The sequence below is a fragment of the Schistocerca cancellata genome, chromosome 1 (genome assembly GCF_023864275.1).
Source record: "Schistocerca cancellata isolate TAMUIC-IGC-003103 chromosome 1, iqSchCanc2.1, whole genome shotgun sequence".
Classification (NCBI taxonomy): Eukaryota; Metazoa; Arthropoda; class Insecta; order Orthoptera; family Acrididae; genus Schistocerca; species Schistocerca cancellata.
The window spans coordinates 401,856,443-401,877,899 of record NC_064626.1 but is presented as its reverse complement, the minus strand read 5'-3'; the positions used below and the strand labels follow the sequence as shown (position 1 = coordinate 401,877,899).

Sequence of the window (21,457 nt, the reverse complement as noted above, 5' to 3'; positions counted from 1 at the left end):
CTCTAGCTCTAACATTTAGGCGGCTCCCTGTACGCTATTCTACGTGTATCCCAGTGGCGTCTTTTTCCACTGTCAGTTGGGTACTACCGTAATGTAACTAAAAAAGAACCATGGTTTTCGTTATTTCAATGTATTTTGACTAATTTTACAGTTATTTTTATCGGTTGCTGCTGTTAGTACTAATCCAAAAGCACATGCTACTGTTACAATAAGAAACAATATAATTTTTACAATCATAAAGAGGCCCTTTTACTGTTACCACCGCCTCGACTTTTCTACAACAACTACAAGTACTGAAACTTACATTATTAATTAACCCTTCTCCTCCGACTAACCCTTCTCCTCTGACTACTCATCATTATGTGAGGGTCATTTACTCTCAGGCAGCAGTTAAGTAAGTTTGACTGTTTCTCGTCGCCCTAGTCTGAGATGGACAAATACACACACACACACAAACATGCACTTACTGTTGTCTCTCTATACGTTCCATACCAGACTCTGTCGACTCAAGTAGTATCTTAACTGCCTGCAGACAGGACGGTAGTGGATCAGAGTCCATCACATAACTTTCACTGATACTTCTCGTTCTTCTTAGGCACGGTTGTGCCCACTTTCCTTCACTTTTCCGTTATTGGACCAAGCGTTCGTAGAACTGTCTGGCTTCGTTCTCGTTTCCTACGGTCATCTACAGGCATTAATCGACTTTGCTGTGGTGTCTGTTGGCCTTACTTTTTCTGAGACAACCTCAACTCGAAGATTAGGGTAGCAAAGTCTTCCTTTACTATAATTGTGTTGTAAATAGTTTTAGCTTTTAAAGCCTGCTTAGCAGTCCTTGCTATGTTGTCAACTAGGGCGCCTCTCATAGGATACAACCCGGTGCGCTGTTATGCCACAGTCACAGATTGTCGTTGCTTTCTTGCCAGTTATGTTCAGATATTGTGCAGGATATGTCTCAAGTACGGAAATGTAGTGGGCCAGCGGCACAAAGTGTATTACTTCGAGCCTTTTGTTTACACCAGGAAAAAAATTAAAACTGCAAACTATCATTGTGTTTCTAGGAATACATGTACGTGTTAGATCAGTGATGTGTATCGAGTATCCCCTTTCGAAATACAGATCGTCCCACTATAATTCAGGTATATGATAATGAGGTGGAGATGGAAGAGGTGAATCGCCCTGACGAATGAATCGTAGCTGTGGGTCTCGTATTAAATTAATAATTGTGTGTTAGTTGAGGGCACGCTCAACAACTAAATTTAAAGTGGAATCATTAAGATCGTGATTTATTAACGAAGTTTGACCGTAGGTAAAGTAACATAGGACGTGAAATTACAAATGTTACTGTCTCACAAACTGGAGACCAGTGCAGGATGGAATCCGAATCCTTGAAAATTAGCCTCTTATGATATGAGATCACAAAGAATACCACAGGAAAGAATGGGGAAAAAAAGCTCTGGTAATAAACTCGCGAAGTACCTAACTGATCATCAAATGTGGTGTCGAATTGATCACGATGATTGTGTCGATTACAAAACGTGAAGGGGTTGAAACAGACACAGAGTAAATTTCTGAAAGTAATCGGGGTAAAATACACGGACCGAAAGTTTATTTACAACTTGTACAGAAACTAGACGGCAGAGCCGAAGAGCATGGATGGAAAGCAATAGCTAAATAGGGACTGAGGTTGTAGCGTGGTTCCCATCTGTATATTGAGAAAGGTGTGAAAAAAAGCAAGGAGAAATTTGGAAAGGTAATTAAAGTTTAGGGAGAAGTAAAAAATAATATCTCGGTTTGCCAGTGACGTAATTCCGTCAGAGACAGCAAAAGACTTGGTAGTGCACTTGCACGGAATAGATAATGTATTGACAGGAGAATATAAGATGAACGTTACCACAAGCAAAAAATGTCGAATTAAATTAGGCGAGGCTGAGGAATTAAATTATAATTAACTCATAAACTTCGGCTGTGGTTCCGCATCAGCTGTAGAATATTTCAGAACAAACGAAAATTTGTGCCGAACCGGAATTCAAACCTGGATTACCTGCTTGGTGCGAGGGGTCGCCTCAACCACGCCGTATTATTTTTAATGGGGCCTCTATCTCCCTTTATATCCCTTCCTTGCTATCAACAAATGTGTGTACTTCGTCCAGGCTTCAGTGTCTTTGTTTGTATAGGTGCATGTCCTCATGACAATAATACTCAAATAATGAAATAATACAATAATAAATGTAATTTTGTTGTTCTTCCCACTTCATAAATTAAGAAAAGTCCGTAAGTAAAGAAAAATGATTAACTAAACTTATGCACTTATTACTCTTGATGAAGAAACAGTATTTCTTCACATTTGAAAAGAATATGAAGCCTTTTTTCTGGACGATACGGAGGAGAGGGACTGTATCTCCACTAAAAAAAAAAGAAAAATAACTTTCCACTGACTGAATAAAAGCAGTCTTCTGTACTCGATAACCATGAAATAATATGGGGTTCATATTCCAGTGAGTAAAAGTCGGGTATCAGAGCACGGTTCCATGAGTGGCGCAAATCTCCGTTTGTCCTGGTGTAAAATCTCCCTTTTGCTCGCACTATATTACAGGGTGACCCTGTTTTCTCTCAGCGTTACCTCGCACTGCAGGAATTAGATTAGGTTCAAAAATGGTTCAAATGGCTCTGAGCACAATGGGACTTAACATCTAATTAGATTAGGAAATGGGATGTTAAAAGTAGTAGATGGCTTCTGCCCCTTTGGGCAGGAAAATGATTTATGGTGGCTCAAATAGACAGGATATAAAACATAGAAAGGCAATTCCAAGAAAAACTTCCCTGAAGAACAGAAATTTGTTAACATTGACTGTAAATTTAAGTATTAGGAAGTCTTTTCTGAAGATATTTGTCTGGGGTGTAGCCTTGTACGCAACTGAAACGTCGACGATAAACAGTGGAGACAAGAGCAGGATAGAAACTTTTGAAATGCGATGCATCATAAGAATTCTGAAGGTTGGATGGGTAGATTTGGTAATTAATGAGTAGGTACTGAATGAAACTGGGGAGAAATGAAATATGTGGCATAACTTGACTATAACTAACTAAAAGAAGGGATCGGTTGATAGGACACATTGGCCGGCCGCGGTGGTCTCGCGGTTCTAGGCGCGCAGTCCGGAACCGCGCGACTGCTACGGTCGCAGGTTCGATTCCTGCCTCGGGCATGGATGTGTGTGATGTCCTTAGGTTAGTTAGGTTTAAGTAGTTCTAAGTTCTAGGGGACTGATGACTACAGATGTTAAGTCCCATAGTGCTCAGAGCCATTTGAACCATTTGATAGGACACATTCTGAAACAAAAGGGATCACCAACGTACAACTGGAAGGGGTGTTGCAGTAGTTACTCGGAGATGATAAAGCTTGCACGGGACAAAAGAAAATAGTGTGGAGAGCTGCATCAAACCAATCGGACTGAAGACCACCAAATGGTCTACAACTAAATCTACATGATTTTTGCTCTGGCCATTAATAAAGTCTGTTATCATTGTTTGTCCTACATGTCGGTACTATATTTCGATTCTTTTGTAGAGCGTTTGCTCTGTCACAGCATCACTTTCACCGTTCGGTTGCCAAACTGCACAGCACACAGCTCTCACATCATACTCAATTTTGGCGCCGATGTTTAAACGAAAACGAGAGCGCGTGGCAGGCGAGACTTGCGAGGAGAACACGGCAAGTGCCATCACCCGATTTCCCACGAACTTCGCTCAGTCGAAGCGGAGTCAGAAAACAATCGGACACGTATTTTAGCTTATCCGTAGATACTCGACCGTTTCTGAAAAAACGACGCTCCAAGTTTTCGAGGTATTTTTGAGGTACTGTACATGTCTTTTACCGTGCGGGAACCTCAGACTAAATGTTGGCTCAGTGGTTAGGGTCACACTTTCTTAACTTTGCGTCCCACGTTCGAAACCCGATTATTCTTTTTGTTTATTTTATTTTTATTATTTTCATTTATCCATCCCTGTCAGTAGAAGGTTATTACACGAATGTTTCTTAACAAATCAAGAGATGCAAGGGCATCATGTTAATTGTAAAATTACAACTGGATTTCACAATAAGTATAAGAAATTTATTATGAAATATATATATATATATATATATATATATATATATATATATATATATATATGTGTGTGTGTGTGTGTGTGTGTGTGTGTGTGTGTATGTATGGTATGTTGAGGTGTTACAATCTTTTTTAATTTCTAATATTCTGATATTTTATTCTGATATATTTTATTCTTCAGGTAGATTTGGTACATTCCTTCGTATGATACCGATCGCAGAAACATTTTAAACATATTTCGAACATCACGAGCATTGAGCGGATGCAGGTTTGCCACAGTGACGTTTCTTCGTATGAATCTCAGTCGGGAGAGAAACGTCGTTAACATTGCTGAAGGTATCGCGTGTTGACAATAATTTCGCGGCAAACCATGCATAAAGGATCACTTTTCGGAAAACGCGCTTGCAGGTGATTATAAAACAATATATACTACAGTAATTTTACCTAAAACAATTTCCGGTAATTTTCTCATTTTTTAAATTTATTCATCTGACATACAATTGGTAGACGAATAAAGATAACGCTCTTTCTTTCTTTCGCTTACGCCATAGTCCTGCAGCGATCGCAGGGTCGGCGTGGTTACAACGGATTTGGCAAGGTTAGTTTTAGAGGTGGCCGGATGCCCTTCCTGCCGCCACCCTCCACACTCAGGGATGGAAATCAGTGTACCCCAGCTGTCTGCATCTAGTGTAAATCGTGAAATAGTGAGGACGTGTTTCAAATGTCTGCGACACGTGTAAATGAGGCGAAACGTGGGGACCAGCCCCGTATTCACCTAGTGCGATGTGGAAAACCTCCTAAAAACCACATCCAGACTGGCCGGCACACCGACCCTCGTCGTTAATCTGCCGGGCGGATTCCATCCAGGGCCGGCGCGCCTACCCGAGTCCAGGAAGCAGCGCGTTAGCGCTCTCGGCTACCCTGGCGGGTTGAATAAAGACAACGTTATATTTCTAAAAAAGAGAAAAAAAATCCGCGACGCTAACCATTGCGCCACCATTTCGTCTGAGGGCATCACGTGGTAAAAGGCACATAGTGTATGTTCAAAATACAACGAAAACTTTGACGGCCATTTTTGCAGAAACTGTCGGTCAGGTATCTATGGATAAGCTGAGACACGTGTTCGCTTTATTTGACCCCTCTTCCACAGAGTGAAGAGTCTAGGATATCGGGTTATGGCACTTGTCGCGCTCTCCTCACCAGTAATGTAATGTGTGTGAAATCTTATGGGACTTAACTGCTAAGGTCGTCAGTCCCTAAGCTTACACACTACTTAACCTTATTTATCCTAAGCACAAACACACACACCCATGCCCGAGGGAGGACTCGAACCTACGCCGGGATCAGCCGCTCCTAACCAGTACGGGATACTGTAGTAGGCTCACTTGCCACGGGTAGTCGACACAGACAGGGAAGATATAGATGCGAGTAGGTGGTGAAACATTTTCGTCTGCTATAAGATTAGTGACAAAAGGGATGAAGTGGATGCAGCAGCTCTTATCTTTGGTAAGTAAATAGCATGATGTCTCTCAAAGTATTCATATCCACGTACGTCATTGCAAGTGTATTCACATCATTCCATTCACATCATGTTCTCGTGCATTTCATGTACCTCTGATGTGGAAATCAACCGCAAGTTCCGCAGTGTGGTACGTGTGACAGGAAGCAGTTTGTTGTCAGCGTGAAGCCGGCGCGACCCAGCGCGTACGCCGGCGCTGTGGGCCGACAGTGTAGCGGTTATGTAACGGCTGGCATGCAGCAAGTGCTCGGCGCAGGAATGCCTGTGGCGACAGAGTAGCAAGTGCTGCGTGAGGCACGGGTCGGCAGCGCAACGCGCGTGGCACGCCGAGGCCCCAGGTACAGTTCCGCGCGGATAAGAAAAATACTGACCGCATCTCCATCTACAGACACTATCACTGTGAGCTGCATGGCAGAGGGAATTTCCCCATATCAGCTATTATGACTTATTCCCGTCCCATACACAAATCGAGCGCGGGATGAATGAACATTTAAACCCCTCTGTGTGCACTGTAGTTAGTCTGATCCTGTGCTCGCGATCCCTACGGGAGAGATACACAGGGGGTTGCTCGTTCTTGAAACACTGTACGAAGACGTCTAGTGTCTATCAGTTCAATTTCTTCAACATCTCCTTGACGCTCTTCCACGGGTCAAACAAATCTGATACCGTTTTTGCTGTCTTCCTCTGTATATGTTCAATATCCCCTCTGAGTCCTGTTTGGTATCGGACCCAAACATTTGAGTAGTATTCTACGGCCGGCCAGAGTGGCCGAGCGGTTCTAGGCGTTTCAGTCTGGAACCGCGCGACCACTACGTTCGCAGGTTCGAATCGTGCCTCGGGCATGGATGTGTGTGATGTCCTTAGGTTAGTTAGGTTTAAGTAGTTCTAAGTTCTAGGGGACTGATGACCACAGATGTTAAGTCCCATAGTGCTCAGAGCCATTTGAGCCAAGATCAGATGGTAGACCACTTGCCCGCGAAAGGCGAAGGTCCCGAGTTCGAGTCTCGGTCCGGCGTACAGTTTTAATCTGCCATTAAATTTCAAGCTGGTACACCTCGAATAATAGTCCTAGTTGTAATTTTCGCCAAACTGTGTCATGAGCTGTACTTAAATCAATCAATGCAGCGAATGTTTTGAGTTGTTGTTGGAACTCTATTTCTATGTGGATTGTGAACGAGAGGGCCTGATCACAACAGCTTCTTTCCGGCATAAAACGAGTTTGCTCTATTGGTATGCTATTGTTTACGAAGCGTATTAGACGCGCATAAAGTATTCTTTCAAGTAAGTATCTTGAATCAAACGCTTAAAAGTGCTATTAGTTTATAGTTTGCTGGCAAAGCGAAGTTTTTCAAAATGTTCAAATATTAGTGAATTCCTAAGGGACCAAATTTCTGAGGTCATCGGTCCCTAGACTGAGACACTGCTTAAACTAAATTAAACCAGCTTATGCTAAGAATAACAAACACACACCCATGCCCGAGGGAGGACTCGAACCTCCGGCAGGAAGGGTCGCGGAATCCGTGATATGGCGCCTCAAACCGCGCGGCCACTCCGCGCAGCACGATGTTTTTCCGAGGCTTAGGGGATAGCAGTAACGCTGCGTTTAGGACGCCTTTAGAGAAAACCGTGAGCTCGTTTCCACATGCTAATTTTCTGCGGAATCCATGCTGGCTGGCATGGAGGATATCCTTCTTTTCGATATACCTCATTACGTTTGAGCTCAGAATATGTTCAATGACTCTAAAGCACAATGGTGTCATGGATTTTGGACGGTATTTTTGTGGATCACGCCTACTACACTTCGTGTAGGCTGGCGAGACCTGTGATTTTTTCCAAATATTGGTCATGTGCTTTTGCTCCAGGGTTTTACGGTAGATTATGGTTGGAAGAGGAGATAACTCAGCCAAAAATTTGGTACAGCGAGTTATTCATGAAAAACTTACAGAAGTGGTCATCAGATGCATCTCTCCCCTACAAACGTCCTATGCACCCGGGTCAGATTTTTTAGTATCTTGTTCATGGCACTCTCTCCTACCACTGTGCAAAGATATTTTACAGTTTTATTATAAATGCATAAAATTAACAATTATATAATTTTGTTTGTCTGGCCTTCTTACTACAAAATTACTGGGCTCGTAGGGGTTAATTTAAAATCTAATTTTAAACATAATTATGTATAACTGTTACAAAAGTCTTTTTTCTCTTTAAAACACTCACGGGAATGTTTAAATTAATAATGTTAACGAAATGACCGACTAAGCCGATGGCATAATGACCGATTCATTGAACACCTTAGAAGGTCCTTCTCGAGATTCATGGAGACTGTTCGGTTATTTCCAGGACCACATCTTCAAGCACAGGTGTAATTCGTACCCTACCAGCTCCCCTATCACATACAAAGCTCCCAATTTCTCGGACGTCTGCACCCTTGTCAGCATTCGACTCGGGGTGCTTTCGAGTAGGATATGCTTCTTGATACCAGAGCGTGACTGACTTGCTGTCAGTCATACCGTACTCCTCATTACTGTAATGTTCCACGTTACCGCCAACACGCGTGCAACACAACTGACGCTCCGCAAACAATTGACGTGAGTTGCACTCTGGCTGTGTACTATACTGTCGTATCCATTCTGTTTACATCCCAAAGTCTCGAAAATGTAAACAAAGACCACACAACGGACCGGACTGTGCTGTTTACACAGTATCAAGCCATTGGTGGCTGGTACCAGAAAGTAGGAGTTATCTCGCAAACGGTTCGTTTGCGGACCTATGTTTACTGAGAACTTTTTGCTTCTAGTATCGAGTAATTTCAATTGTAAGCGTTTCCAACATTAATTAAGATACACTCTGTATGTGGTAGAGAAAGTGTTTGTACTCAGGTCTTGAAGATGGTTATCAAAGATCGAAATTAATTACCTATTTGTAAGACTGTGGTCCTTGGTTGAGCGGTGTTCTAGAGCATACTACCTTAGAAAAACCCGATATGGGCTGTGGGGAAAAACCAGAGACCTGCTTTATTACAGGCAGTTGTGACAAGCAATAACACGCACAAATCTACAGAAATTATGGCTCAGTCTGCATAATCGGTGTTGAAAATTGGCCTCTTCTGTAATCGAGCCCCTCGACAAAAGTGCCGAAACTCATGTTAATAGCCAGAAATAACAACTTCTGCTACAGTTTCTATTGAAACGCTCCGGTTTCCCATCCTACAGCCGAGATATTACCGCTTTCGCATATCTCATTTGAGAAGCATACGTCTTCGATGATCAGCGGTCTTAAAACTAGGAAGAAACAGCAAGTAATTGGCGCGAGATAGTGACTAGACAAGTTGATTCCTGTTTTTCCAACGAAGCCGCCCAGAAAGCTGCCGACTTTCAAAATGTCCAAATGTGTGTGAAATCTTATGGGACTTAACTGCTGAGGCCATCGGTCCTTAAGCCAACACCCTACTTAACCTAAATTATCCTAAGGACAAACACACACACCCATGCCCGAGGGATGACTCGAACCTCCGCCGGGACCAGCCCCACAGTCCATGACTGCAGCGCATAAGACCGCTGGGCTAATACCGCGCGGCTGCCGACTTTCGTTGGCATGAGAAAACTCATCACTTAAACGACAATAGCCGGCCGCGGTGGTCTAGCGGTTCTAGGCGCTCAGTCCGGTGCCGCGCGACTGCTACGGTCGCAGGTTCGAATCCTGCCTCGGGCATGGATGTGTGTGATGTCCTTAGGTTAGTTAGGTTTAAGTAGTTCTAAGTTCTAGGGGACTGATGACCATAGATGTTAAGTCCCATAGTGCTCAGAGCCAGTTTTGAACTTAAACGACAATAGTTCCGCTCTCATTTGTCGACAGTGGCTTTCAAACTGCCCAGCGTATCGCTGCATTGCTATTTGTTGTCCCTACACAAAAGAAATCGAGGAACAAAATTCGTTTCCCGACCAGAACACAGCGTGGCAGACGGGTCTACCGGGATTACTGAGGTGCTGCGACAGTTGTCCATGTAGTAACATGCATCTCGGACAAATGAATCCAGTGTTGTAAAGCTTCCAGTCCTATTCTTTATTTCATAGACTACTTAACACTAATATTTGCAGAGGGTGGACAAAAGTATAGAAACACCAAAAGCACAGCCGCGCGGGATTAGCCGAGCGGTCTTAGGCGCTGCAGTCATGGACTGAGCGGCTGGTCCCGGCGCAAGTTCGAGTCCTCCCTCGGGCATGGGTGTGTGTGTTTGTCCTTAGGATAATTTAGGTTAAGTAGTGTGTAAAGCTGAGGGACTGATGACCTTAGCAGTTAAGTCCCATAAGATTTCACACACGTTTTAGCATTTGAACCAAAAACACATTACCACGCCTGATACGGTTTAGGGAAACCGTTGCCATTCAAAACCGTTTTCAGCCGTCTCGGAATGGATATATACGGTTTACGTATGGTTTTCAGGAGAATATTATACCATACTTCTTCCAAAAATAGTGGAAGGTACAGGTAACGACGATGGAGGTGGATAGCGACCGCGCAACCTGCTCTCCGAATTGTACCATAGACGATCACTAATTTTGAGAACTGGTGACTGTGGGGGACAGGAGAGATGCGGCAATTTATCCTCGTGCTTACAAGACCAGTCGTCGACGATACAAACTTTATGGACAGGGACCCCATCGTCTTGAAATACAGGATCACCGGAGAGGAACAAATATTTTGCCATAGGACAGACCTGATCAGCCAAAATGGTCACGTAACCCCTGGCAGTGAGCCGACCTTGCAGACTACCCGTGGCTCCAACGGAACACCACGACAGGCTCCCCGAATCATCTCCGAACCCATGACATATTTCACTCTAGGGACGAAAACTCGTCCAGAGTTTGGAAACAGTGTGAAACAAGACTCGTCTGACCAAACGACTTTCTTGAATTGCTCCACAGCTTAGGTGCTGTGGCTTCGGCACTACGTTTTCCTGTTACGTCCATTTGCATCACTGACGAGAGGTGTTGGAGTTCCAGATCTCCCTACAATTCCTCGTTTATGGTGCTCCCTTCGCGTTGTTTCGATGCTGTCAGGGTTCACGAGTGCGGCCTTCAGTTCTGCAGCTGTCGTCCTGTTATTTTTCGTCAGAATCCTCTGCAGTGACCGTCCGTCACGATTATTCGACACACACTTTCCATCGCTTTGTGACTTAACCAATGTTCGGGATTATAAATACACGATGTAGTGCCTCTTGAAACTGAAACGTCCCCTTAGAAAAATTATACAAGACTGTGCTTAAACTGACATACAATATTTTTAGCGCAACGCAATCTGACTTTCAAAAATCTCTACAAAAGAATGTCCCTGATTAACATTAACCTATACCTTTCACAAATCACTTACCTCACAAAAATCTTCATTACTCGAAGTACTGCAATACAGCGAGCGCCACTACTGCCAGCTAAATAAAAGATTCAAACTACGGAAGGCACTAACTACTGATAGGCATAGTTAGCAAATGAAAGATTTTAATAGAGAACAAACAATGTATTTACCTTAATAATCATAATATATATAGCAGTTAATGACATCCATTTTTACAAATTTCAAAACTGCGCCATTTCTCTCCCCACATCCGCCACTGCTGGCGGCTCACCTCCAACTGCGCAACGCTACGCGCTGTTCACATCCAGCTGCCCAACACTACAATGGCAGACAACAATGCAAACTAGCCACGGACTGCACACAGCACAGCCAGTGATCTTCATACAGAGCGCTACGTAACGTTGCCAATAATAAAACATAAACAGCCTACTTACAAAACACCAACGCATCTGCTACATTGGTTACGGAAGCTATCACTATACGAGTACCAACAACCCGCCCACGCTCGAATTCACTCTGAAAAATACACTCACAACTACACAGAACACTGTTCTCATCACGACTTACACTTACGGCGTATTGCCTTTCGTGGTCAGATACAATAGCGCAATCTGTAGGCTTGCCTAGCATGCGCATTTATGTTCAAACATGCATTTCTTGCGGTGTTTCCATATTTCTGTCCTAGCCCTGTCTGCAGCTCGTGGTCTTGCGGTAGCGTTCTCGCTTCCCGTGCACGGGGTCCCGGGTTCGATTCCCGGCGGAGTCAGGGCTTTTTCCTGCCTCGAGATGGCTCTGAGCACTATCGGACTTAACATCTGAGTTCATCAGTCCCCTGGAAGTTAGAACTACTTAAACCTAACTAACCTAAGGACATCACACATGTCCATGCCCGAGGCAGGATTCGAATCTGCGACCGTAGCGGTCGCGCGGTTCCAGACTGAAGCGCCTAGAACCGCTCGCCTGCCTAGAGATGACTGGGTGTTGTTGCGTCGTCTTCATCATTATCATTCATCCCCATTACGGTCGGAGGATGGCAATGGCAAATCACCTCCTCTATGACCTTTCCTAGTACTGCGGTGCGGGTCTCCCGCGTCGTCCCCTGCGCTCCTCGGAGTACGGGACCTGATCATTCATCACCCCTGTCTATCGACCAGAGCTTTGGTAAGCGAAAGTACGAAATATGGTCTTGCCATTTCATGTGTGTCACAACATGATGGCATCTAGAGGAAGGAAGGAAGGAAGAAGGGTTGTGAGGTAGAATACATCAACGGGCGATCGTGATATCTGCGGTGAAAAGCGACATATTATACACAACTGAACCACTTACGTGTGAAGGGTGCAAAACAGGAAGCGCTATTCACGACTGTGGACACATGAGCGAAAACAATGCACACGTGCCGCACGAAGCAGCTTGCATGCCATGATAGGAGCTCCCGCGGCCTCACTCGTTAATTGCAGAGTTCAGCGACGAAACATCACGAAACTCTGGCCTGCTCACGGATGAACTGATACCTCAAATACCCGACAGCGAACTTTTCGAATATTTCTTGAGATAATTAAAAATTGAGATACCGAGAGGTATTAGTTCACGTTACCAGTACAAGAGGCCAGAAATCTTTGTATTAAGATGGCTTATAGTCGAGGACAAGATTAGACTAGAATGAAATTTTCACTCTACAGCGGAGTGTGCGCTGATATGAAACTTCCTGACAGATTAAAACTGTGTGCCGGACCGAAACTCGAACTCGGGACCTTTGCCTTACGCGGGCAAGTGGAAGGTAGGAGACGAGGTACTGGCAGAAGTAAAGCTGTGAGGACGGGGCGTGAGTCGTGCTTGGGTAGCTCAGTTGGTAGAGCACTTGCCCGCGCAAGGCAAAGGTCCCGAGTTCGAGTCTCGGTCTGGCACACAGTTTTAATCAGCCAGGAAGTTTCAAGATTAGACTATACTGACGGATAAAAATCACAACACCAAAGTATAATAAATGTGGTGTAATGACATGGAATACATTTGTCTAGGTAACATATTTAATTAATTAACATTGCAAGATCACAGTTTAATGTAAGCGTGAGGTAAACCATTACAAAATGCTTCAAATGGCTCTGAGCACTATGGGACTTAACATCTGACGTCATCAGTCCCCTAGAACACAGAACTACTTAAACCTAACTAACCTAAGGACATCACACATCCATGCCCGAGACAGGATTCGAACCTGCGACCGTAGCGGTAGCGCGATTCCAGACTGAAGCGCCTAGAACCGCTCGACCACAACGGCTAAACCATTGCAAATGTGATACGTTGGTACATTAATAATCGATGTAACCGCCAGAATGTTGAATGCAGGCGTGCAGACATGCGTGCATTGTGTCGTACAGGTTCCGTATGTCAATTTGTGGGATGGACTTCCATGCCAGTTGAACTTGGTCAGTCAATACAGGTACCGTTAAAGTTGGTTGTGGACGGCACTGGAATTGTCGCCCTGTGATGTCCCATGTATGCGATCCTCGAGACAGATGTGGTGACCGAACAGGCCTTGCAATATGTCGGGACTCTGTAGAGCATGTTGGGTTAGAACAGTGGTATGTGGGCTAGCGTTATCCTGTTGCGAAACATTCCCTGGAATGTTGTTCATGAATGGTTGCACAACAAGTCGAATCACCAGAGTGCGTACAAACTTGTAGTGGTGCGCGGGATAACTACGGGAGTGCTACTGCTGTCATACGAAATCTCACCCCAGACCATAATTCCATGTGTAGGTCCAGTGTTTGTAGCACGCAGACAGATTGGTTGCTAGATCTCGACTGCCCTCCTCCTAACCAGCACACGGCCATCACTGGTACCGAGGCAGAACCAGCTTTCATCAGAATACACAAGACCTCCACCCTGCCCTCTACTGCACTCTCGCGCTGGACGCAACTGAAGTCGCAAACGGCGGTGATTGAGGCCAGTGGGATGCACGCTACAGAACCTGTCCTTGAAGTAACCGATATGCAACAGTCCATTATGTCATTGTGGTGCCAACTGCTGCTCTGATTGCTGCTGCAGATGCAGTACTAAGCGCCAGAGCCATACGCCGAACACGATGGCCTACCCTCTCGGTAATGCCACGTGACCGTCCGGAAACCGGTCTTCCTGTGACTATACATTTCTGGGAACACCGCTGCCAGCAGTTATGTACAGTGGCTACGTTCCGGCCCAGTCTTTCTGCAGTATCGCGAATGGTACATCCAGCTACTCGTAGCCCTATAACAAGACTTCGTGAAAATTCAGTGAGGTGTTGATAACGGCTTCTTTGTCGCCTTAAAGGCGTTCTTGACTAGCATGAACTCACCACGACCAGCCTCAAAGGTAACTGACATTCACGACTGTTAGAACGTGTAAGGACGACGAGGCTTATCTCACTAGGGGTAAGATATATGAAGCCTACAGGAAAATTAAAGAGACCTTTGGAGAAAAGAGAACCACTTGTATGAATATCAAGAGCTCAGGTGGAAACCCAGTTCTAAGCAAAGAAGGGAAAGCAAAAGGTGGTAGGAGTATATACAGGGTCTATACAAGAGCGATGTACTTGAAGACAATATTATGGAAATGGAAGAGGATGTAGATAAAGGTGAAATGGGAGATATGATACTGCCTGAAGAGTTCGACAGAGCACTGAAAGACCTGAGTCGAAACAAGGCCCCGGGAGTAGACAACATTCCATTAGAATTACTGACAGCCTTGGGAGAGCCAGTCCTGACAAAACTCTACCATCTGGTGAGCAAGATGTATGAGACAAGACAAATACCCTCAGATTTCAAGAAGAATATAATAATTCCAATCCCAAAGAAAGCAGGTGTTGACAGATGTGAAAATTACCGAACAATCAGTTTAATAAGCCATAGCTGCAAAATACTAACGCGAATTCTTTACTGACGAATGGAAAACCTAGTTAAAGTCGACCTCGGGGAAGATCAGTTTGGATTCCGTAGAAATACTGGAACACGTGAAGCAATACTGATCCTACGACTTCTCTTAGAAGCTAGATTAAGGAAAGGCAAACCTACATTTCTAGCATTTGTAGACTTAGAGAAAGCTTTTGACAATGTTGAGTGGAATACTCTCTTTCAAATTCTGAAGGTGGCAGGGGTAAAATACAGGGAGCGAAAGGCTATTTTCAATTTTTACAGAAACCAGATGGCAGTTATAAGAGTCGAGGGGCACGAAAGGGAAGCAGTGGTTGGGAAGGGAGTAAGACAGGGTTGTAGCCGATCCCCGATGTTATTCAATCTGTATATTGAGCAAACAGTAAAGGAAACAAAAGAAAAGTCCGGAGTAGGCGTTAACATGGAGAAGAAATAAAAACTTTGAGGTTCGCCGAAGACATTGTAATTCTGTCAGGGACAGCAAAGGACTTGGAAGAGCAGTTGAACGGAATGGACAGTGTCTTGAAAGGAGGATATAAGATGAATTTCAACAAAAGCAAAACAAGGATTATGGAATGTAGTCGAATTAAGTCGGATGATGCTGAGGGAATTAGATTAGGAAATGAGACACTTAAAGTAGTAAAGGAGTTTTGCTATTTGGGAGCAAAATAACTGATGATGGTCGAAGTAGAGAGGATATAAAATGTAGACTGGCAATGGCAAGGAAAGCGATTCTGAAGAAGAGAAATTTGTTAACATCGAGTATAGATTTAAGGGTCAGGAACACGTTTCTGAAAGTATTTGTATGGAGTGTAGCCATGTATGGAAGTGAAACATGGACGATAAATAGTTTGGACAAGAAGAGAATAGAATCTTTCGAAATGTGGTGCTACAGAAGAATGCTGAAGATTAGATGGGGAGGAGGTATTGAATAGGATTGGGGAAAAGAGAAGTTTGTGGCACAACTTGACTAGAAGAAGGGATAGGTAGGTAGGACATGGTCTGAGGCATCAAGGTATCACCAATTTAGTATTGTAGGGCAGAGTTCAGGGTAAAAATCGTAGAGGGAGACCAAGAGGTGAATACACTAAGCAGATTCAAAAGGATGTAGGTTGCAGTAGGTACTGGGAGATGAAGAAGCTTTCACATGATAGAGTAGTATGGAGAGCTGCATCAAACCAGTCTCAGGACTGAGGACCACAACAACAACAACAACAACGTGTATTTACATCACACCTGATTTCCATCCTCGTAGTGGTGCTAATAGCGCCACTTTTATGCGATTGGCGCGGAATTTGAATAGACACCATCTTTCAGATGTAGAAAAGTGGCTATCGTCTTTGGTTTATGTCGCACATCTCTTTCTTGGTGTTGTGATCTTTATTCGATCAGTGTTATTACAGCGTGCGCAGAGGCGTTTAAGTAGTCATTCTTCCCGCGCCCCGTACGTGAAAGGAACTGGAAGAAGATCTAATAGCTGGTAAAATGGAATGTACCTTCATACAAGCACTTCACAGTGATTTGCGGAATGTGGACGTAAGTCTAGATAGCTGTTGTTCTACCATGCGAAGAATTAAATAACCCACACTGTCATGGCACTGAAGGAGCAGGCAACGGCACTTCACTCCGTTACTGGCTACAACGGATGGAATTTGGCTAAGTGCTGATACCATGTCTACATCGCATTTCTCTAACATGCATACAGGGGATGATAGATTAAACTTGTGCAGCAGATACTTATTTATTGGTTCTTAAACCTTGCCTGCAAGCAGAGAAGCTCCATCTCGACTAATCACACTCGTATAAGCATTTCAAATCGCCGTCCCTTCTTTTGCAAAGTCTGGAGAAAACCGCAGAAAAACTGGTACTGAAACGAGCCTATAAGAAAAGCGAAGGATACCCAGCACTTGGCTATGGTGGGGGGGAATTGCGACCTTGTTGTCCTGATTAAACTCGTCCTGCACGCCATGTGTTCGACCTTTGCCATTGCCGTTAATGTGCTGTCTAGCAAACGAGGAAGCCCCGCCTGGAAGCGCGATAATAACAGAAGCGTGACGAAGTGGATCCATTACCGTCAGACATAACTATATATTTACGAACAGTCCCTCCTCAACAGGCAGCACAGTGCATGACGGAGCTATCTTACACCAGCTACGTGTGTAACGAGCGACAGAAAAAAATGACTTTATGCCGCTGCACGTGCCGTAACCTATAGTACCGTATTCTCATGGTGCATACATGAGATATATAATACAGGTAGCAGAATTGTTCCGCAAACTACGTCTATAATTTGACACATCGGGACTTCGTGAGTAAAGCGGCACCTGAATGAAACGCCCACCAGAAGCGCTGTTTTCTGAAACTTCCTAACAAATTTAAAGTGTGTACGTAACCAAAAACCGGCTGTTCGCTGGAAAACCTCTTATCGATTGAGCTATCGAAGCGCAGCTCACGAACTGCCCTTGCAACAGAAGCTCTCTACTCTGTACCAGCACCTCTGGGAGACAGGCTGTGGCTAAGAGATTTCTGTCCAACATCGTTTCTTCCCGGAGCACCCCTCCATAAAAAATATCGAGTGGAATTTCTGGTAAGTTTCGAGAGGAAGAAGAAGGAACTGGCAGAGTTGGAGCTGTACGGGGGCCATGAGCTACGCTTAGATGGCTAAGGAGTTTACAGTGTTGCTCTCGAAAGGAAGGGTTTCAGGTTCGAGTTCCCGTACGGCAAACAGTTCCAATCTGCCAAGAGGATTCAAAACGTAACTCATCTTACAACGATTCTAGTTAAGTTCCCTCATCATGTTAGATTTTTCTCTGGCCTATTCTGAACTGTTATAATTTTGGCAGTGTGTTTCTAAAATAATCTGAAGATTCAGTCTTAAATAAGATTTTGGTGCCATACATCGAAATGTTCTTTCATTAAACGATCAGGTGCAAATTATATCTCTGTTTATCCCACTGAAGCCATTCCTTATGACGTCGGGCTGTGAAACCGAGGGTATGCAAAAGGAGGCAAAATTTGTCAACGTCGGAGACTGTCTGCACCACAACACTGGCTTTCTTCGTATGTTGGAAGTAAGGTGAAAAATTTCTGTTGAATTGATGTAAAGCTCCCGTGATCGGTGTATACAGAGTATCGAATCTACTGCCTCCATCGTAAACTTCTTTTAGGTTTCGTGAGAATGAAATAGGAGACATGAGGCCTCTTATAGAAACAGTGTATGATTTTCCTCTTGTCCACAACCTACTCGAATAGGATAAGTAATGGCTAGTATTCATGCGAAGTATGGCCCTGTACAATGATTACAGATGTGGAAGCAAACCCAAAAAGTAGCTATACATGGTAGAAATATAAACTTTTCAACGTGTACTATATTATTTGAACTGATGTCTTAAACAATATGTTTTCTATGATTGTGGCGTTTATTCATTATGTGGATCTGATGGCTCACCTTAATAAACGACCTTAATCAAGCCCCTCCTCCCTCCCAAATTGTTTCACAACAGATGGAATATCTACTAAGTATAAAAAAATTTATGTTTTTCAGTCTGATGTTTAAAAACTAAATTGGCACTGACAAGTCTGTTTGTGTGGCCGTTCTCCCCAGCAAGCACGGACATATTTGTTTTTATAAACAAAAACCGATTTTTCTTGCTGCACTTTATAAACACATAAAAAAAAGTTTTGCGTCACCCCGGTTCCCAGAATACCTGAAGATAGACGTTGACTGTGAATATTTTATTACAGACACAGTTCTTTGACTGTTCAGGGATGTCACTAGACCCGTCCAAAAATGTAAACAACCATGCATGAGCAGCAACTATTAGACGGAGGGGTTCCGACAGTCGATCAGTTCCAGTCATTCCACCAGGAAGGACGTACATGGCTCGTGTTGTCTGTAGTTCAACCACACCTAAACGGTAAATACCGCGGTTCGATCGCGTCAGCATTGTTACTTTGTGCCAGGAAGGGCTCTCAACAAGGGAAATGTCTAGGCGTCTCGGAGAGAACCAAAGAGAAGTTGTTCGGACATGGAGGAGATACAGAGAGACAGGAACTGTCGGTGACATGCCTCGCTCCGGCCGCCCAAGGGCTACTACTGCAGCGGATGATAGCTACCTACCGATTATGGCTCGGAGGAACCGTGGTAGTAACGCCACAATGTTGAATAAAGCTTTTCGTGCAGCCACAGGACGTCGTGTTACGACTCAAACTGTGCACAATAGGCTGCATGATGCGCAACTTCACTCCCGACGTCCATCTTTGCAACCACGACACCATGGAGCGCAGTACAGGTGGGCCCAACAACATGCAGAATAGACCGCTCAGGATTGTCATCACGTGCTCTTCACCGATGAGCGACGCATATGCTTTCAAGCAGACAATCGTCAGAGGCAACCCGCTCAGGCCGAACGTTTTAGATACACTGTCCATCGAGTGCAGTAAGGTGGAGCTTCCCTGCTGTTTTGGGGTGGCATTATGTGGGGCGGACGTACGCCGCTGGTGGTCATGGAAAGCGCCGTAGCGGCTATACGATACGTGAACGCCATCCTCCTACCGATAGTGCAACAATATCGGCTGTATATTGGCGAGGCATTCGTCTTCATGGTCAACAATTCACGCTCCCATCATGTACAACTTGTGAATGACTTCCTTCAGGATAAAGACATCGTTCTACTAGAGTGGCCAGCATGTTCTCCAGACATTAACCCTATCGAAGATGCCTGGGATAAATTGAAAAGGGCTGTTTATGGACGACGTGTACCACCAACCACTCTTAGGGATCCACGCCGAATCGCCGTTGAGAAGTGTGACAATCTGGATCAACAGTGCCTTGATGAACTTGTGAATAGTATCTCACGACGAATACAGACATGAATCAGTGCAAGAGGACGTGCTACAGGGTATTAGAGGTACCGGTGTGTACAGCAATCTGTGCCACCATCTCTGAAGGTCTGTATGGCGATACAACACGCAAAGGGGGACTTTCATGAGCAATAGAAAGGGCGAAAATGATGTTTATGTTGACCTCTATTCCAATTTTCTGTACAGGTTCGGGAACTCTCGGAACCGAAGTGATGAAAAACTTTTTTTTTATGTGTGTATTATTTCTCCCAGCGTTTCGCCTTTTGTGCTTTAGGGCATCTCAGGGGGACTAGAAAAATACAGTTTTGTTTTGGTATGTGTTATTCGTAGATTATAAAACAGTTCACTTCTCATTCATTATGTGAATAAGTGATTAGTTACAGTTCGCGTTTTTTGGTTGGCATCTGCGTTTCCCCTCGTCTGGTCGTGGTGTGACCTCCAGCATGTGGATGAATATGCCTTAAAGTAGAAAAAGGTGAAACGCGTCTGGGAGAAATAAAATACAGTTCAGCAAGAAAAGGTGGGTTTTACATACAAAACAAATAAATTGGCATTTGTTATTCCAGTATTATCAGCAAACAGTGAACTAATCTTCTCATTCAAGTACAGCAGTTAGCCCAGATATTGTGATTAGAAGAAGAGACGAAGTGTAAACCATTATTTAGCATCGTTTGCGAAGATCTTACACTCTAGCCCCTAAAACATGCAATCGTATGTGAGGCATCCTTTTACCATAAATTTATTTCCCATCTCTCTCTAGTGTACTTTCTTTACCGCTGTTAATAAGTCGTCTCAATAATAGATCATCGATCGCAGAACTTGCAGTACAGTCCAGAAGTTCGACAAGAACAAAATTTTAAATCTTTCTGACAAAAATGTGCCTTTTTATACAGAGTGTTTCAAAAAGAATGACCTGATTTTAAAACTCCGTATTTTGTTTTATAAAAACGCGGTACAAACATGGGAGGGATTGCAAAATACTCATAAAATCTTAAACTTCTAGCTATGCTATTACAAATGCTCTGTATGTCCATCAGCAGCAGTACGAACACCAACTACACCATAGCTACATTCGTCATAAACTTTTCACAATGTATCTGATTTTACAGAAGTTATGGCGGCTATTATTCTATTCTTCGCTACTTTCATGCCACGACGTAAAAAGTCGCATGGAGTCATGTCTCGCGATCTTGGACGCCAAGAATGCAGGGCAGTGTCTCGGGCTTCCATGCCAACGCGTTGAGGCAGTGTCATTGAGAAACTGACGTACATTACTGTGCCAGTGTGGTGGAGCTCCATCCTGTTGGAAAAAGAAGACATCGGAGTCCTCTTGAAGTTGTGGAAAAAGTCAATTCTTCAGCATTTGAAGACACCTTATTCCAGTCACTGTGGTTTACCCAAAACAGAAACGATCTTACACTTTTTCACTATAAACGGCACAAAAAAGTTCACTTTAGGTGAGTCTCGTGCTCAGTAGTGCCTCGAGGATTCTGGAGCCTGCATTTGCACACGCTATGTCGGTTTACTTTACCGCCTACATGAAATGTCGCGTCATCATTGAAAATTAACCGTGGTAAAATTGTATCGTCTTCCATGTCCTCTAGCAGAGCGTTGCTGAAGTCAATCTGTTTCCTTTTATCACCAATCCAAAGAGCTCGCAGTAATTGCAGCCTTTATGGTTTACAGACAAAACGAGTCTTAACACTCGCCAGAA

At 44.0% G+C, this 21,457-nt stretch overlaps 1 long non-coding RNA gene across 1 annotated transcript in view; it reads left to right on the top strand.

Annotated features, from left to right (window-relative positions):
* Positions 1–21,457, top strand: part of LOC126175698 (uncharacterized) — a 408,285-nt gene that overhangs the window by 6,621 nt on the left and 380,207 nt on the right. The window lies entirely within an intron of this gene.